The sequence below is a fragment of the Pseudophryne corroboree genome, unplaced genomic scaffold, assembly GCF_028390025.1.
Source record: "Pseudophryne corroboree isolate aPseCor3 unplaced genomic scaffold, aPseCor3.hap2 scaffold_450, whole genome shotgun sequence".
NCBI lineage: Eukaryota > Metazoa > Chordata > Amphibia > Anura > Myobatrachidae > Pseudophryne > Pseudophryne corroboree.
Window position 1 is genome coordinate 98,297 of NW_026970072.1, and position 11,402 is coordinate 109,698.

At 46.6% G+C, this 11,402-nt stretch overlaps 6 non-coding genes across 6 annotated transcripts; all 6 read right to left on the reverse strand.

Annotated features, from left to right (window-relative positions):
* Positions 1 to 5,317: 5,317 nt before the first annotated feature.
* LOC135026877 (U1 spliceosomal RNA) lies at positions 5,318 to 5,480 on the reverse strand. Its single transcript, XR_010223449.1, has one exon. It is a non-coding gene; the product is annotated as a U1 spliceosomal RNA (small nuclear RNA).
* Positions 5,481 to 5,632: 152 nt separating this feature from the next.
* Positions 5,633 to 5,796, reverse strand: LOC135026860 (U1 spliceosomal RNA). The gene has a single exon (XR_010223432.1). It is a non-coding gene; the product is annotated as a U1 spliceosomal RNA (small nuclear RNA).
* Positions 5,797 to 6,466: 670 nt separating this feature from the next.
* LOC135026867 (U1 spliceosomal RNA) lies at positions 6,467 to 6,629 on the reverse strand. Its single transcript, XR_010223439.1, has one exon. It is a non-coding gene; the product is annotated as a U1 spliceosomal RNA (small nuclear RNA).
* A 152-nt stretch (positions 6,630 to 6,781) lies between these two features.
* On the reverse strand, positions 6,782 to 6,945 carry LOC135026865 (U1 spliceosomal RNA). Its single transcript, XR_010223437.1, has one exon. It is a non-coding gene; the product is annotated as a U1 spliceosomal RNA (small nuclear RNA).
* A 672-nt stretch (positions 6,946 to 7,617) lies between these two features.
* LOC135026871 (U1 spliceosomal RNA) lies at positions 7,618 to 7,780 on the reverse strand. The gene has a single exon (XR_010223443.1). It is a non-coding gene; the product is annotated as a U1 spliceosomal RNA (small nuclear RNA).
* A 152-nt stretch (positions 7,781 to 7,932) lies between these two features.
* On the reverse strand, positions 7,933 to 8,096 carry LOC135026856 (U1 spliceosomal RNA). The gene has a single exon (XR_010223428.1). It is a non-coding gene; the product is annotated as a U1 spliceosomal RNA (small nuclear RNA).
* Positions 8,097 to 11,402: the final 3,306 nt, after the last annotated feature.

Below are 11,402 nucleotides of genomic sequence, written 5' to 3' on the forward strand. Positions count from 1 at the left end.
GAGACGTCTCCCCCTCGCCGTTTCCAAAAGTCGGCTTTACCGACGTCTCCCTCTGACAGGGAGGCAGTTTTGGAAGCCATTCACAAGCTGTATTCCCAGCAGGTGATAATCAAGGTACCCCTCCTGCAACAGGGAACGGGGTATTATTCCACACTATTGTGGTACCGAAGCCAGACGGCTCGGTGAGACCGATTCTAAATCTAAAATCTAAAATCTTTGAACACTTACATACAGAGGTTCAAATTCAAGATTGAGTCACTCAGAGCAGTGATTGCGAACCTGGAAGAAGGGGACTACATGATGTCTCGGGACATCAAGGATGCTTACCTTCATGTCAAAATTTACCCTTCTCACCAAGGGTACCTCAGGTTATGGTACAGAACTGTCACTATCAGTTCAGACGCTGCCGTAGGGATGGTCCACGGCACCCCGGGTCTTTACCAAGGTAATGGCCGAAATGATATCCCTTCGAAGGAAGGGAATTTTAGTTATCCCTTACTTGGACGATTCCCTGATAAGGGTAAGATCCAGGGAACAGTTGGAAGTCGGTGTAGCACTATCTCAGGTAGTGTTGCGGCAGCACGATTGGATTCTCAATATTCCAAAATCACAGCTGGTTCCGACGACTTGTCTTCTGTTTCCTAGGGATGTTCCTGGACACAGTCCAGAAAAAAGGTGTTTCTCCCGGAAGAGAAAGCCAGGGAGTTATCCGAGCTAGTCAGGAACCTCCTAAAACCGAACCAAGTCTCAGTGCATCAATGCACAAGGGTTCTGGGTAAAAATGGTGGCTTCCTACGAAGCAATCCCATTCGTTAGATTCCACGCAAGAACTTTCCAGTGGAACCTACTGGACAAATGGTCCGGGTCGCATTTTCAGATGCATCAGCGGATAACCCTGTCACCAAGGACAAGGGTATCCATCCTGTGGTGGTTGCAGAGTGCTCATCTTCTAGAGGGCCGCAGATTCGGCATTCAGGACTGGGTCCTGGTGACCACGAATGCCAGCCTGCGAGGCTGGTGAGCAGTCACACAGGGAAGGAATATCCAGGGCTTAGGGTCAAGCCTGGATACATCACTTCACATAAATATCCTGAAGCTAAGGGCCATTTACAATGCTCTAAGCTTAGCAAGACCTCTGCTTCAAGGTCAGCCGGTGTTGATCCAGTCGGACAACATCATGGCAGTCACCCACGTAAACAGACAGGGTGGCACAAGAAGCAGGAGGGCAATGGCAGAAGCTGCAGGGATTCTTCGCTGGGCGGAAAATCATGTGATAGCACTGTCAACAGTATTCATTCCGGGAGTGGACAACTGGGAAGCAGACTTCCTCAGCACGACCTCCACCCGGGAGAGTGGGGACTTCACCCAGAAGTCGTCCACATGATTAAAAAACTCGACAGGTATTGCGCCAGGTCAAGAGACCCTCAGGCAATAGTTGTAGACGCTCTGGTAACACCGTGGGTGTACCAGTCAGTGTATGTGTTCCCTCCTCTGCCTCTCATACCCAAGGTACTGAGATTGATAAGATGGAGAGGAGAAAGCACTATATTCGTGGCTCCGGATTGGCCAAGAAGGACTTGGTAACCGGAACTTCAAGAGATGCTCACGGAGGATCCGTGGCCTCTACCTCTAAGAAGGGACCTGCTCCAGCAAGGACCCTGTCTGTTCCAAGACTTACCGCGGCTGCGTTTGACGGCATGCCGGTTGAACACCGGATCCTGAAGGAAAAAAGGCATTCCGGATGAAGTCATCCATATCCTGATCTAAAGCCAGGAAGGATGTAACCGCAAAAACATTATCACCGCAATTGGCGAAAATATGTTGCGTAGTGCGAGGCCAGTAAGGCCCGATGGAGGAAATTCAACTGGGTCGATTCCTACATTTCCTGCAAACAGGAGTGTCTATGGGCCTGAAATTGGGGTCCATTAAGGTTCAGATTTCGGCCCTGTCAATTTTCTTCCAAAAAAGAACTAGCTTCAGTCCCTGAAGTTTAGACGTTTGTAAAAGGGGTACTGCATATACAGCCTCCTTTTGTGCCTCCAGTGGCAATTTGGGATCTCAATGTAGTTTGGGTTCCAAAAGTCACATTGGTTTGAACCACTTAAATCTGTGGAGTTAAAATATCTCACATGGAAAGTGGTCATGCTGTTGGCCCTGGCCTGGGCCAGGCGCGTGTCAGAATTGGCGGCTTTATCCTGTAAAAGCCCTTATCTGATTTTCCATTCGGACAGGGCGGAATTGAGGATTCGTCCTCAGTTTCTCCCTAAGGTGGTTCCAGCGTTTTCACCTGAACCAACCTATTGTGGTGCCTGCGGCTACTAGGGACTTGGAGGAATCCAAGTTGCTGGATGTTGTCAGGGCCCTGAAAATATGTTTCCAGGACGGCTGGAGTCAGGAAATCTGACTCGCTGTTTATCCTGTATGCACCCAACAAGCTGGGTGCTCCTGCTTCTAAGCAGACTATTGCTCGTTGGATTTGTAGTACAATTCAGCTTGCACATTCTGTGGCAGGCCTGCCACAGCTAAAATCTGTAAAAGCCCGTTCCACAAGGAAAGTGGGCTCATCTTGGGCGGCTGCCCGAGGGGTCTCGGCTTTACAACTTTGCCGGGCAGCTACATGGTCAGGGGCAAACACGTTTGCTAAATTCTACAAATTTGATACCCTGGCTGAGGAGGACCTGGAGTTCTCTCATTCGGTGCTGCAGAGTCATCCGCACTCTCCCGCCCGTTTGGGAGCTTTGGTATAATCCCCATGGTCCTTACGGAGTCCCCAGCATCCACTTAGGACGTCAGAGAAAATAAGAATTTACTTACCGATAATTCTATTTCTCATAGTCCGTAGTGGATGCTGGGCGCCCATCCCAAGTGCGGATTGTCTGCAATACTTGTACATAGTTATTGTTACAAAAATCGGGTTATTATTGTTGGGAGCCATCTTTTCAGAGGCTCCTCTGTTATCATGCTGTTAACTGGGTTCAGATCACAGGTTGTACGGTGTGATTGGTGTGGCTGGTATGAGTCTTACCCGGGATTCAAAATCCTTCCTTATTGTGTACGCTCGTCCGGGCAAAGTATCCTAACTGAGGCTTGGAGGAGGGTCATAGGGGGAGGAGCCAGTGCACACCACATAGTCCTAAAGCTTTCTTTAGATGTGCCCAGTCTCCTGCGGAGCCGCTATTCCCCATGGTCCTTACGGAGTCCCCAGCATCCACTACGGACTATGAGAAATAGAATTATCGGTAAGTAAATTCTTATTATTTACTGCAGTTAAAGTTCATATGTAACTCACGTGAGTAATGAAAGAAAACAGGGGGAGAGCGCTGTGATGGTTGGTGAAACACAGCGGTATGCTACGACCCCCGTTAACCGTGGCTGGATCTTATTGGCACTCGCGGTCGGGATATTTCTCCCTGCCGTGGGGTAGAGACCTCCTTTTGCTCGGTCTCAAATTGCTTTTTCCCCTTCACCGCTGTCTTTACATCAGACGTCCGCCGTGATGTAGCTCGTTCATGAACGGGCTTATATCTCAGCAATCAGAGTGTCCGGTAATCACCTTTCTTACGCGTTTCTCCGCTGTTATCCAAGAGCGGTTTCGTCAGAGGATACATCAGCAGCCTAGCAGGCTCTTTTTAAAATGCACCGGACCAATAGCATTACTAATTAGTTGATTGGATACATACATGTACTAATTGGATGCATACATGTAATGACCCACATATGGAACAACTTTCTAATTGCAATTGCACATATAAAGGCATTTCATAATATAAAAATAAGCAACATGGTGATTAAAAATAATAATAAAATAAGCAACAAGGTGGTTTAAAAAATAACAGAAAATATATAATCTATATACAGATTAACCTATAATCTTTCAATCAATACCTCATATCTATAATCACATATACATAATTCAGAGACTCAGCACTAAGGATCCCCATTTACTTATATAAAACCTTTTAGGGTAACATAAATCCATGCCACTACTAAAGCAGTTCTTGTGGCGCAGGGGAAACATCAAATGCACTCTATGCAGCTAGTCCCATGTTCGAATCCAACCCGCTCAGCTTAACATCCATATTATTTATTTACTTTTAATGGGATCATTCTATCAATTCATTTTTACCTTTAATTTTTGTTAATATTATTTCTATATTTCATTATTTTAACCCCTGGAATAACTACATTGCTGTTTAAACAACAAAAAGAATTGAAGAAAAAATAAATATTAAACAGACAATTTAAGGATTCGAAGATTTAAATATTTAAAGATTTTAAAATTTAAAACAGGGAGGGGGGGGGAGGGAGGGGGGCCTTTTGGGAGAAGGAGGGGGGAAAAATAAAAATAGAAAAAAAAAATATATATAGAACCAAGAGAAAGTGTAAAAAGAGGATGGAGGAAGAAATCTGATGTTCATCATTACTAGTGGATTTTACTAAAGAACTTTAAAGGAACACACACAACAGGATTATACAGTTTCATCCTAAGAGGAAAGCTGTTTCCAAAATAGCTACTTCTAATAATTTTGTTTATTTATTAAACATACAATAAATGGATATTCAATAAATAATATATTAGGTAAATCAATAGATAAAATCTTCAGAGACTGCAAATGTTGTTCAGTTCGATGCTCTCATTCAGACCATCAGGTGTAAGGGTACCCAAAGAAAAAATCCAAAATGCCTCCCTTGTCAAGTAAAGGAGATTCAACTGAGGCAGCACAAGGGAACTCTCATCTGGGGACAACAACTGCAGGGAGAACACATATTTTCAGATGAACATGGGAGGGCAGAAGGCTGCCTAATACTGAAGCACCCCCAAACAACAAACCAAATGCAACAACTAGTACAAGCATTCCTGGGGGAAGGCCTGCAGCAGATGGATTTGCATATGGTGATGTCATCCAAGCAGTGGGTCAAAGTTGGCTTCAACCCTCGTCTGCATATGAAAAGAGAAAAGGGGCGTGCAGGGCATGGCGGCCTTTTGCGGCGCTTGGATGACCCCTAGTTCGCATTAAACACCTCCACCCTACTTCGGTGTGGGGCTCATGTTGGCTATGCCCCAGCCCCTGAAGCATTCAAGCTGATTACTTGCAGCAGCTGGGCACTGTAATAGCTCCAGAGCTGCTCTGTAAGGCAACTAAAAGGGTGTGGGCCCTGCAGCACTACCTGTAGTTCGCATTGTGCGTTGGAAGGCACAAAGTAAGCAGACGGGAGAAGTCAAGATAGTGCGCAAGGGCATAGAAGGGAGTGGCTCAAGAAAAGAGAAGTGTAAACAGACAGCAAACTAGGCTGGAGAAAGACATGAGACAAAGAGATCTGAATTATACGAGAGCCGACCAGGGGAAACACAAATTATGCAGTCAAGTTTCCCACATTTGGGGATATCGCAGGAGCAGCACACCCAGAGTGCAATTGGTGAGCCTTGCCCTGGGAGAAGCACCTTCATGATCATAGTATCTCACCTAGCAGGTAAGTAGGAGTTGGGCTAGAGCTGGGGAGGGTCGCTGCTCGGGCACCCCCCTGTCAAGTGAAGGAGATCCAACTGAGGCAGCACAAGGGAACTCTCGAAAGAAGAACAAGGCTAGAGGAAGATCTGAGACAAAGAAATCTGACTTTTACCAGAGCTGACCAGAGGAAAGCACAAACACAGTCCCCCACTACCACAAATAATGCAGTCAAGTTTCCCACATTTGGGGAAATCACAGGGGTCAGCATACCCAGAATGCAATGAATGAACCTCAACCTGGGAGAACAATCTTCATGAGCATGGTATCTCCTATGCAAAATAAGTATGATTTGGGATAGAGCTGGGGAGGGCCGCTGCTCAGGCACATCTCTGTCAAGTAAAGGAGATTCAACTGAGGCAGCACAAGGGAACTCTCATCTGGGGACAACAACTGCAGGGAGAACACATATTTTCAGATGAACATGGGAGGGCAGAAGGCTGCCTAATACTGAAGCACCCCCAAACAATAAACCAAATGCAACAACTAGTGCAAGCATTCCTGGGGGAAGGCCTGCAGCAGATGGATTTGCATATGGTGATGTCATCCAAGCAGTGGGTCAAAGTTGGCTTCAACCCTCGTCTGCATATGAAAAGAAAAAAGGGATGTGCAGGGCATGGCGGCCTTTTGCGGCGCTTGGAGGACCCCTAATTCACATTAAACACCTCCACCCTCCTTCGGTGTGGGGCTCATGTTGGCTATGCCCCAGCCCCTGAAGCATTCAAGCTGATTTCTTGCAGCAGCTGGGCACTGTAACAGCTCCAGAGCTGCTCTGTAAAGCATGTAAAAGGGTGAGGGCCCTGCAGCACTACCTGTAGTTTGCATTGACGTTGGAAGGCACAAAGTAAGCAGACAGGAGAGGTCATAATAGTGCGCAAGGGCATAGAAGGGAGCGGCTCAAGAAAAGAGAAGTGGAAACAGACAGCAAACTAGGCTGGAGAGAGACCTGAGACAAAGAGATCTGAATTATACGAGAGCCGACCAGGGGAAACACAAATTATGCAGTCAAGTTTCCCACATTTGGGGAAATCGCAAGAGCAGCACACCCAGAGTGCAATGGGTGAGCCTTGCCCTGGGAGAAGCACCTTCATGATCATAGTATCTCACCTGGCAGGTAAGTAGGAGTTGGGCTAGAGCTGGGGAGGGTCACTGCTCGGGCACTTCCCTGTCAAGTGAAGGAGATCCAAGTGAGTCAGCACAAGGGAACTCTCGAAAGAAGAACAAGGCTAGAGGAAGATCTGAGACAAAGAAATCTGACTTTTACCAGAGCTGACCAGAGGAAAGCACAAACACAGTCCCCCACTACCACAAATAATGAAGTCGAGTTTCCCACATTTGGGTAAATCACAGGGGTCAGCATACCCAAAATGCAATGAATGAACCTCACCCTGGGATAACAGTCTTCATTACCATGATATCTCCTATGCAAAATAAGTATGATTTGGGATAGGGCTGGGGAGGGCCGCTGCTCAGGCACATCTCTGTCAAGTAAAGGAGATTCAACTGAGGCAGCACAAGGGAACTCTCATCTGGGGACAACAACTGCAGGGAGAACACATATTTTCAGATGAACATGGGAGGGCAGAAGGCTGCCTAATACTGAAGCACCCCCAAACAACAAACCAAATGCAACAACTAGTACAAGCATTCCTGGGGGAAGGTCAGCAGAAGACGGATTTGCATACAGTGATGTCATCCAAGCAGTGGGCCAAAGTTGGCTGGAACCCTCATCTGCATATGAAAAGAGAAAAGGGGTATGCAGGGAATGGCGGCCTTTTGCGGCGCTTGGATGACCCTTAGTTCGCATTAAACACCCCCACCCTCCTTCGGTGTGGGGCTCATGTTGGCAATGCCCCAGCCCCTGAAGCATTCAAGCTGATTTCTTGCAGCAGCTTGGCACTGTAACAGCTCCAGAGCTGCTCTGTAATGCAAGTAAAAGTTTGTGGGCCCTGCAGCACTACCTGTAGTTTGCATTGTGCATTGGAAGGCACAAAGTAAGCAGACAGGAGAAGTCAGGATAGTGCACAAGGGTATAGAAGGGAGGGGCTCAAAAAAAGAAGAAGTGGAAACAGACTGCAAACTAGGCTGGAGAGAGACCTGAGACAAAGAGATCTGAATTATATAAAAGCCGACCAGTGGAAACACAAATTATGCAGTCAAGTTTCCCATATTTGGGGAAATCACAGGGGCAGCACACCCAGAGTGCAATGGGTGAGCCTTGCCCTGGGAGAAGCACCTTCATGATCATAGTATCTCACCTGGCAGGTAAGTAGGAGTTGGGCTAGAGCTGGGGAGGGTCGCTGCTTGGGCACCCCCCTGTCAAGTAAAGGAGATCCAACTGAGGCAGCACAAGGGAACTCTCGAAAGAAGAACAAGGCTAGAGGAAGATCTGAGATAAAGAAATCTGACTTTTACCAGAGCTGACCAGAGGAAAGCACAAACACAGTCCCCCACTACCACAAATAATGCAGTCAAGTTTCCCACATTTGGGGAAATCACAGGGGTCAGCATACCCAGAATGCAATGAATGAACCTCACCCTGGGAGAACGATCTTCATGACCATGGTATCTCCTATGCAAAATAAGTATGATTTGGGATAGGGCTGGGGAGGGCCGCTGCTCAGGCACATCTCTGTCAAGTAAAGAAGATTCAACTAAGGCAGCACAAGGGAACTCTCATCTGGGGACAACAACTGCAGGGAGAACACATATTTTCAGATGATCATGGGAGGGCAGAAGGCTGCCTAATACTGAAGCACCCCCAAACAACAAACCAAATGCAACAACTAGTGCAAGCATTCCTGGGGGAAGGCCTGCAGCAGATGGATTTGCATATGGTGATGTCATCCAAGCAGTTGGTCAAATTTGGCTTCAACCCTCGTCTGCATATGAAAAGAGAAAAGGGGCGTGCAGGGCATGGCGGCCTTTTGCGGCGCTTGGATGACCCCTAGTTCGCATTAAACACCTCCACCCTCCTTCGGTGTGGGGCTCATGTTGGCTATGCCCCAGCCCCTGAAGCATTCAAGCTGATTTCTTGCAGAAGCTGGGCACTGTAACAGCTCCAGAGCTGCTCTGTATGGCAAGTAAAAGGGTGTGGGCCCTGCAGCACTACCTGTAGTTCGCATTGTGCGTTGGAAGGCACAAAGTAAGCAGATGGGAGAAGTCAGGATAGTGCGCAAGGGCATAGAAGGGAGCGGCTCAAGAAAAGAGAAGTGGAAACAGACAGCAAACTAGGCTGGAGAGCTCTTCTGTCTATATTTTGCAATCCTGCTCTTGTCCTCTCCAGCTGCTCCATGTAGATTTGACGTCTGGAAAGGTGCATAACCCACTGACAAGCAGGCACACTCCAGCATGAGTTTTCTCTCTCACTAGCTGGATGATACACAATCATTTGCATGTGCTCCACCTCCGACACACCACCCACCCAACCACCCAGTGACCAGAGCCACCCACAAGCCAACTGGCTCCTTGATTTAATTTGCACAGTGTAGTCATCCAGGCAGCATGTCCTTCTCAATGGAAGGATCTCTGGTTCCATGGAATCTTCCACATTGGAATGCTGCGGAATAAAAAGGATTTAAATATTCAGCTTGCTAGCATTCAATGTACCTGCGGCTTGGCTTTAGCACATGGGTCTTCATCCTGTGGCCCTCCAGCTGCTGTGAAACTACACATCCCAGCATGCCCTGCCACAGTTTTGCTATTAAGGTATGCTAAAACTGAGGCAGGGCATGCTGGGATGTGTAGTTCCACAGCAGCTGGAGGGTCGCAGGTTGAAGACCCATGTTCTAGCATGCCTGTTCTATGATGCATGTACCGTGGTGTCACAATCAGCTTGGAATGGGGTGTCTAGCAGGCATTTGCTGACAGCCACTTGAGGGAGACACACATCAGGAGATGCAGCATATCGGAGGTCTTCGATGCCTTTCCAGCAAATGCACACCACCTGCTGCTGGTCTGGACACAAAACAATGCCCACAATCGAAGTCCCAAAATGCCCAACTACAGGATTCATGTAAGTAGTGAATTTAGGAATGAATTTAGAAGTAGGAAATGAAGTTAGTTCACAAGTACATTCAAATTCAGATCTAAAGTCTAGGTAGGCCTCACGTCCTGGCAGCCCCCAGCACTTATAAATGCCTTGATTAGATGTAGAGAATTAAATGTAGATAAAAAGTAGACACAAAATAAGACTCCACAGAGCAGTTATCAGGTGTCTTTATCAATTGTTGCATTTAAAAAATCAAGCAATTAGGGAACACAATGTTGCAACAATGTAACCCTATTTGCAAAATAGTACTAAATAAGTTTGTCGATGTAAGACATTTGCAAAGGCGCATCCAAAACACGCTGGAAAATGCAACTGAATCTGTTTTTGGAGGCTAGAATAGGAAATGTGCATCGGTCCTACAAGTACTGAAAGCTCTTCTACCATCTCCCTTTTCTGAAAAGCCATTTAATATATGGTTCCCAGATAGGGGACATATCAGATATTGCCTTTCAAAAGCAGCAAATATCATACCACTTCTATTGCCATCAAAGATAAACATTGATTGTTTTCAGATATTGGATTGAAAAAGCAGTCTTTATTGACATAAAGAAGCAAAAAAACATACATAAACATTACACACATAAGTACTGTGTTGCAGCACAGATAAAACACAATACAAATGCTGTCGGTATAGTACAGTTCAAGAACTACAGCACAGGCCAGCCTACACTATAAATCATGAACTGCACTATACATTTAAACAATACAATAATACAACAGTTAATAAGGCTATGGGTGTGGAGTGTAAGAGGGTGAGGGAATCACAAGCCCGAAGCTTTATTGAAAGACAGACACATATAAAGGGAGGATTAATAAATACAAAGATATCCTTTACTATAGAATGTAGTCCAATCCGGTCTTTCAACTCTTCCACAACTTAAAAACGGATAGTGTTCCCAAGCCTTCCATCCTGGAATATCTTCAGTCTCTCGCCAATGAAGAAAACAATCCCTCCAGCAGACTCTTCAACCACGATACAAGATCACAGCCAAAAGGGCGAGAAGCAACTACACTTGCGTTTAACCAAAACAGCTAAAACTTAGTGGAGGAAAGTGCAGTGCACCAAAACATAAGCTGACACAATCATGGAGAATGCGCCAGCATATATGCTCTTCTATCTATATTTTGCAAACCTGCTCTTGTCCCCTCCAGCTGCTCCATGTAGATTTGACGTCTGGCAAGGTGCATAACCCACTGACAAGCAGGCACACTCCTGCATGAGTTTTCACTCTCACTAGCTGGATGATACACATTCATTTGCATGTGCTCCACCTCCGACACACCGCCCACCCAACCACCCAGTCACCAGAGCCACCCACAAGCCAACTGGCTCCGTAACTTAATTTGCACAGTGCAGTCATCCAGGCAGCATGTCCTTCTCAATGGAATAATCTCTGGTTCCATGGAATCTTCCGCATTGGAATGCTGCGGAACAAAAAGGATTTAAACATTCAGCTTGCTAGCATTCAATGTACCTGCGGCTTGGCTCTAGCACATGGGTCTTCATCCTGTGGCCCTCCAGCTGCTGTGAAACTACACATCCCAGCATGCCCTGCCACAGTTTTGCTATTAAGGTATGCTAAAACTGAGGCAGGGCATGCTGGGATGTGTAGTTCCACAGCAGCTGGAGGGTCGCAGGTTGAAGACCCATGTTCTAGCATGCCTGTTCTATGATGCATGTTCCGTGAAGTCACAATCAGCTTGGAATGGGGTATCTAGCAGGCATTTGCTGACAGCCACTTGAGGTAGACACACATCAGGAGATGCAGCATATCGGAGGTCTTCGATGCCTTTCCAGCAAATGCACACCACCTGCTGCTGGTCTGGACACAAAACAATGCCCA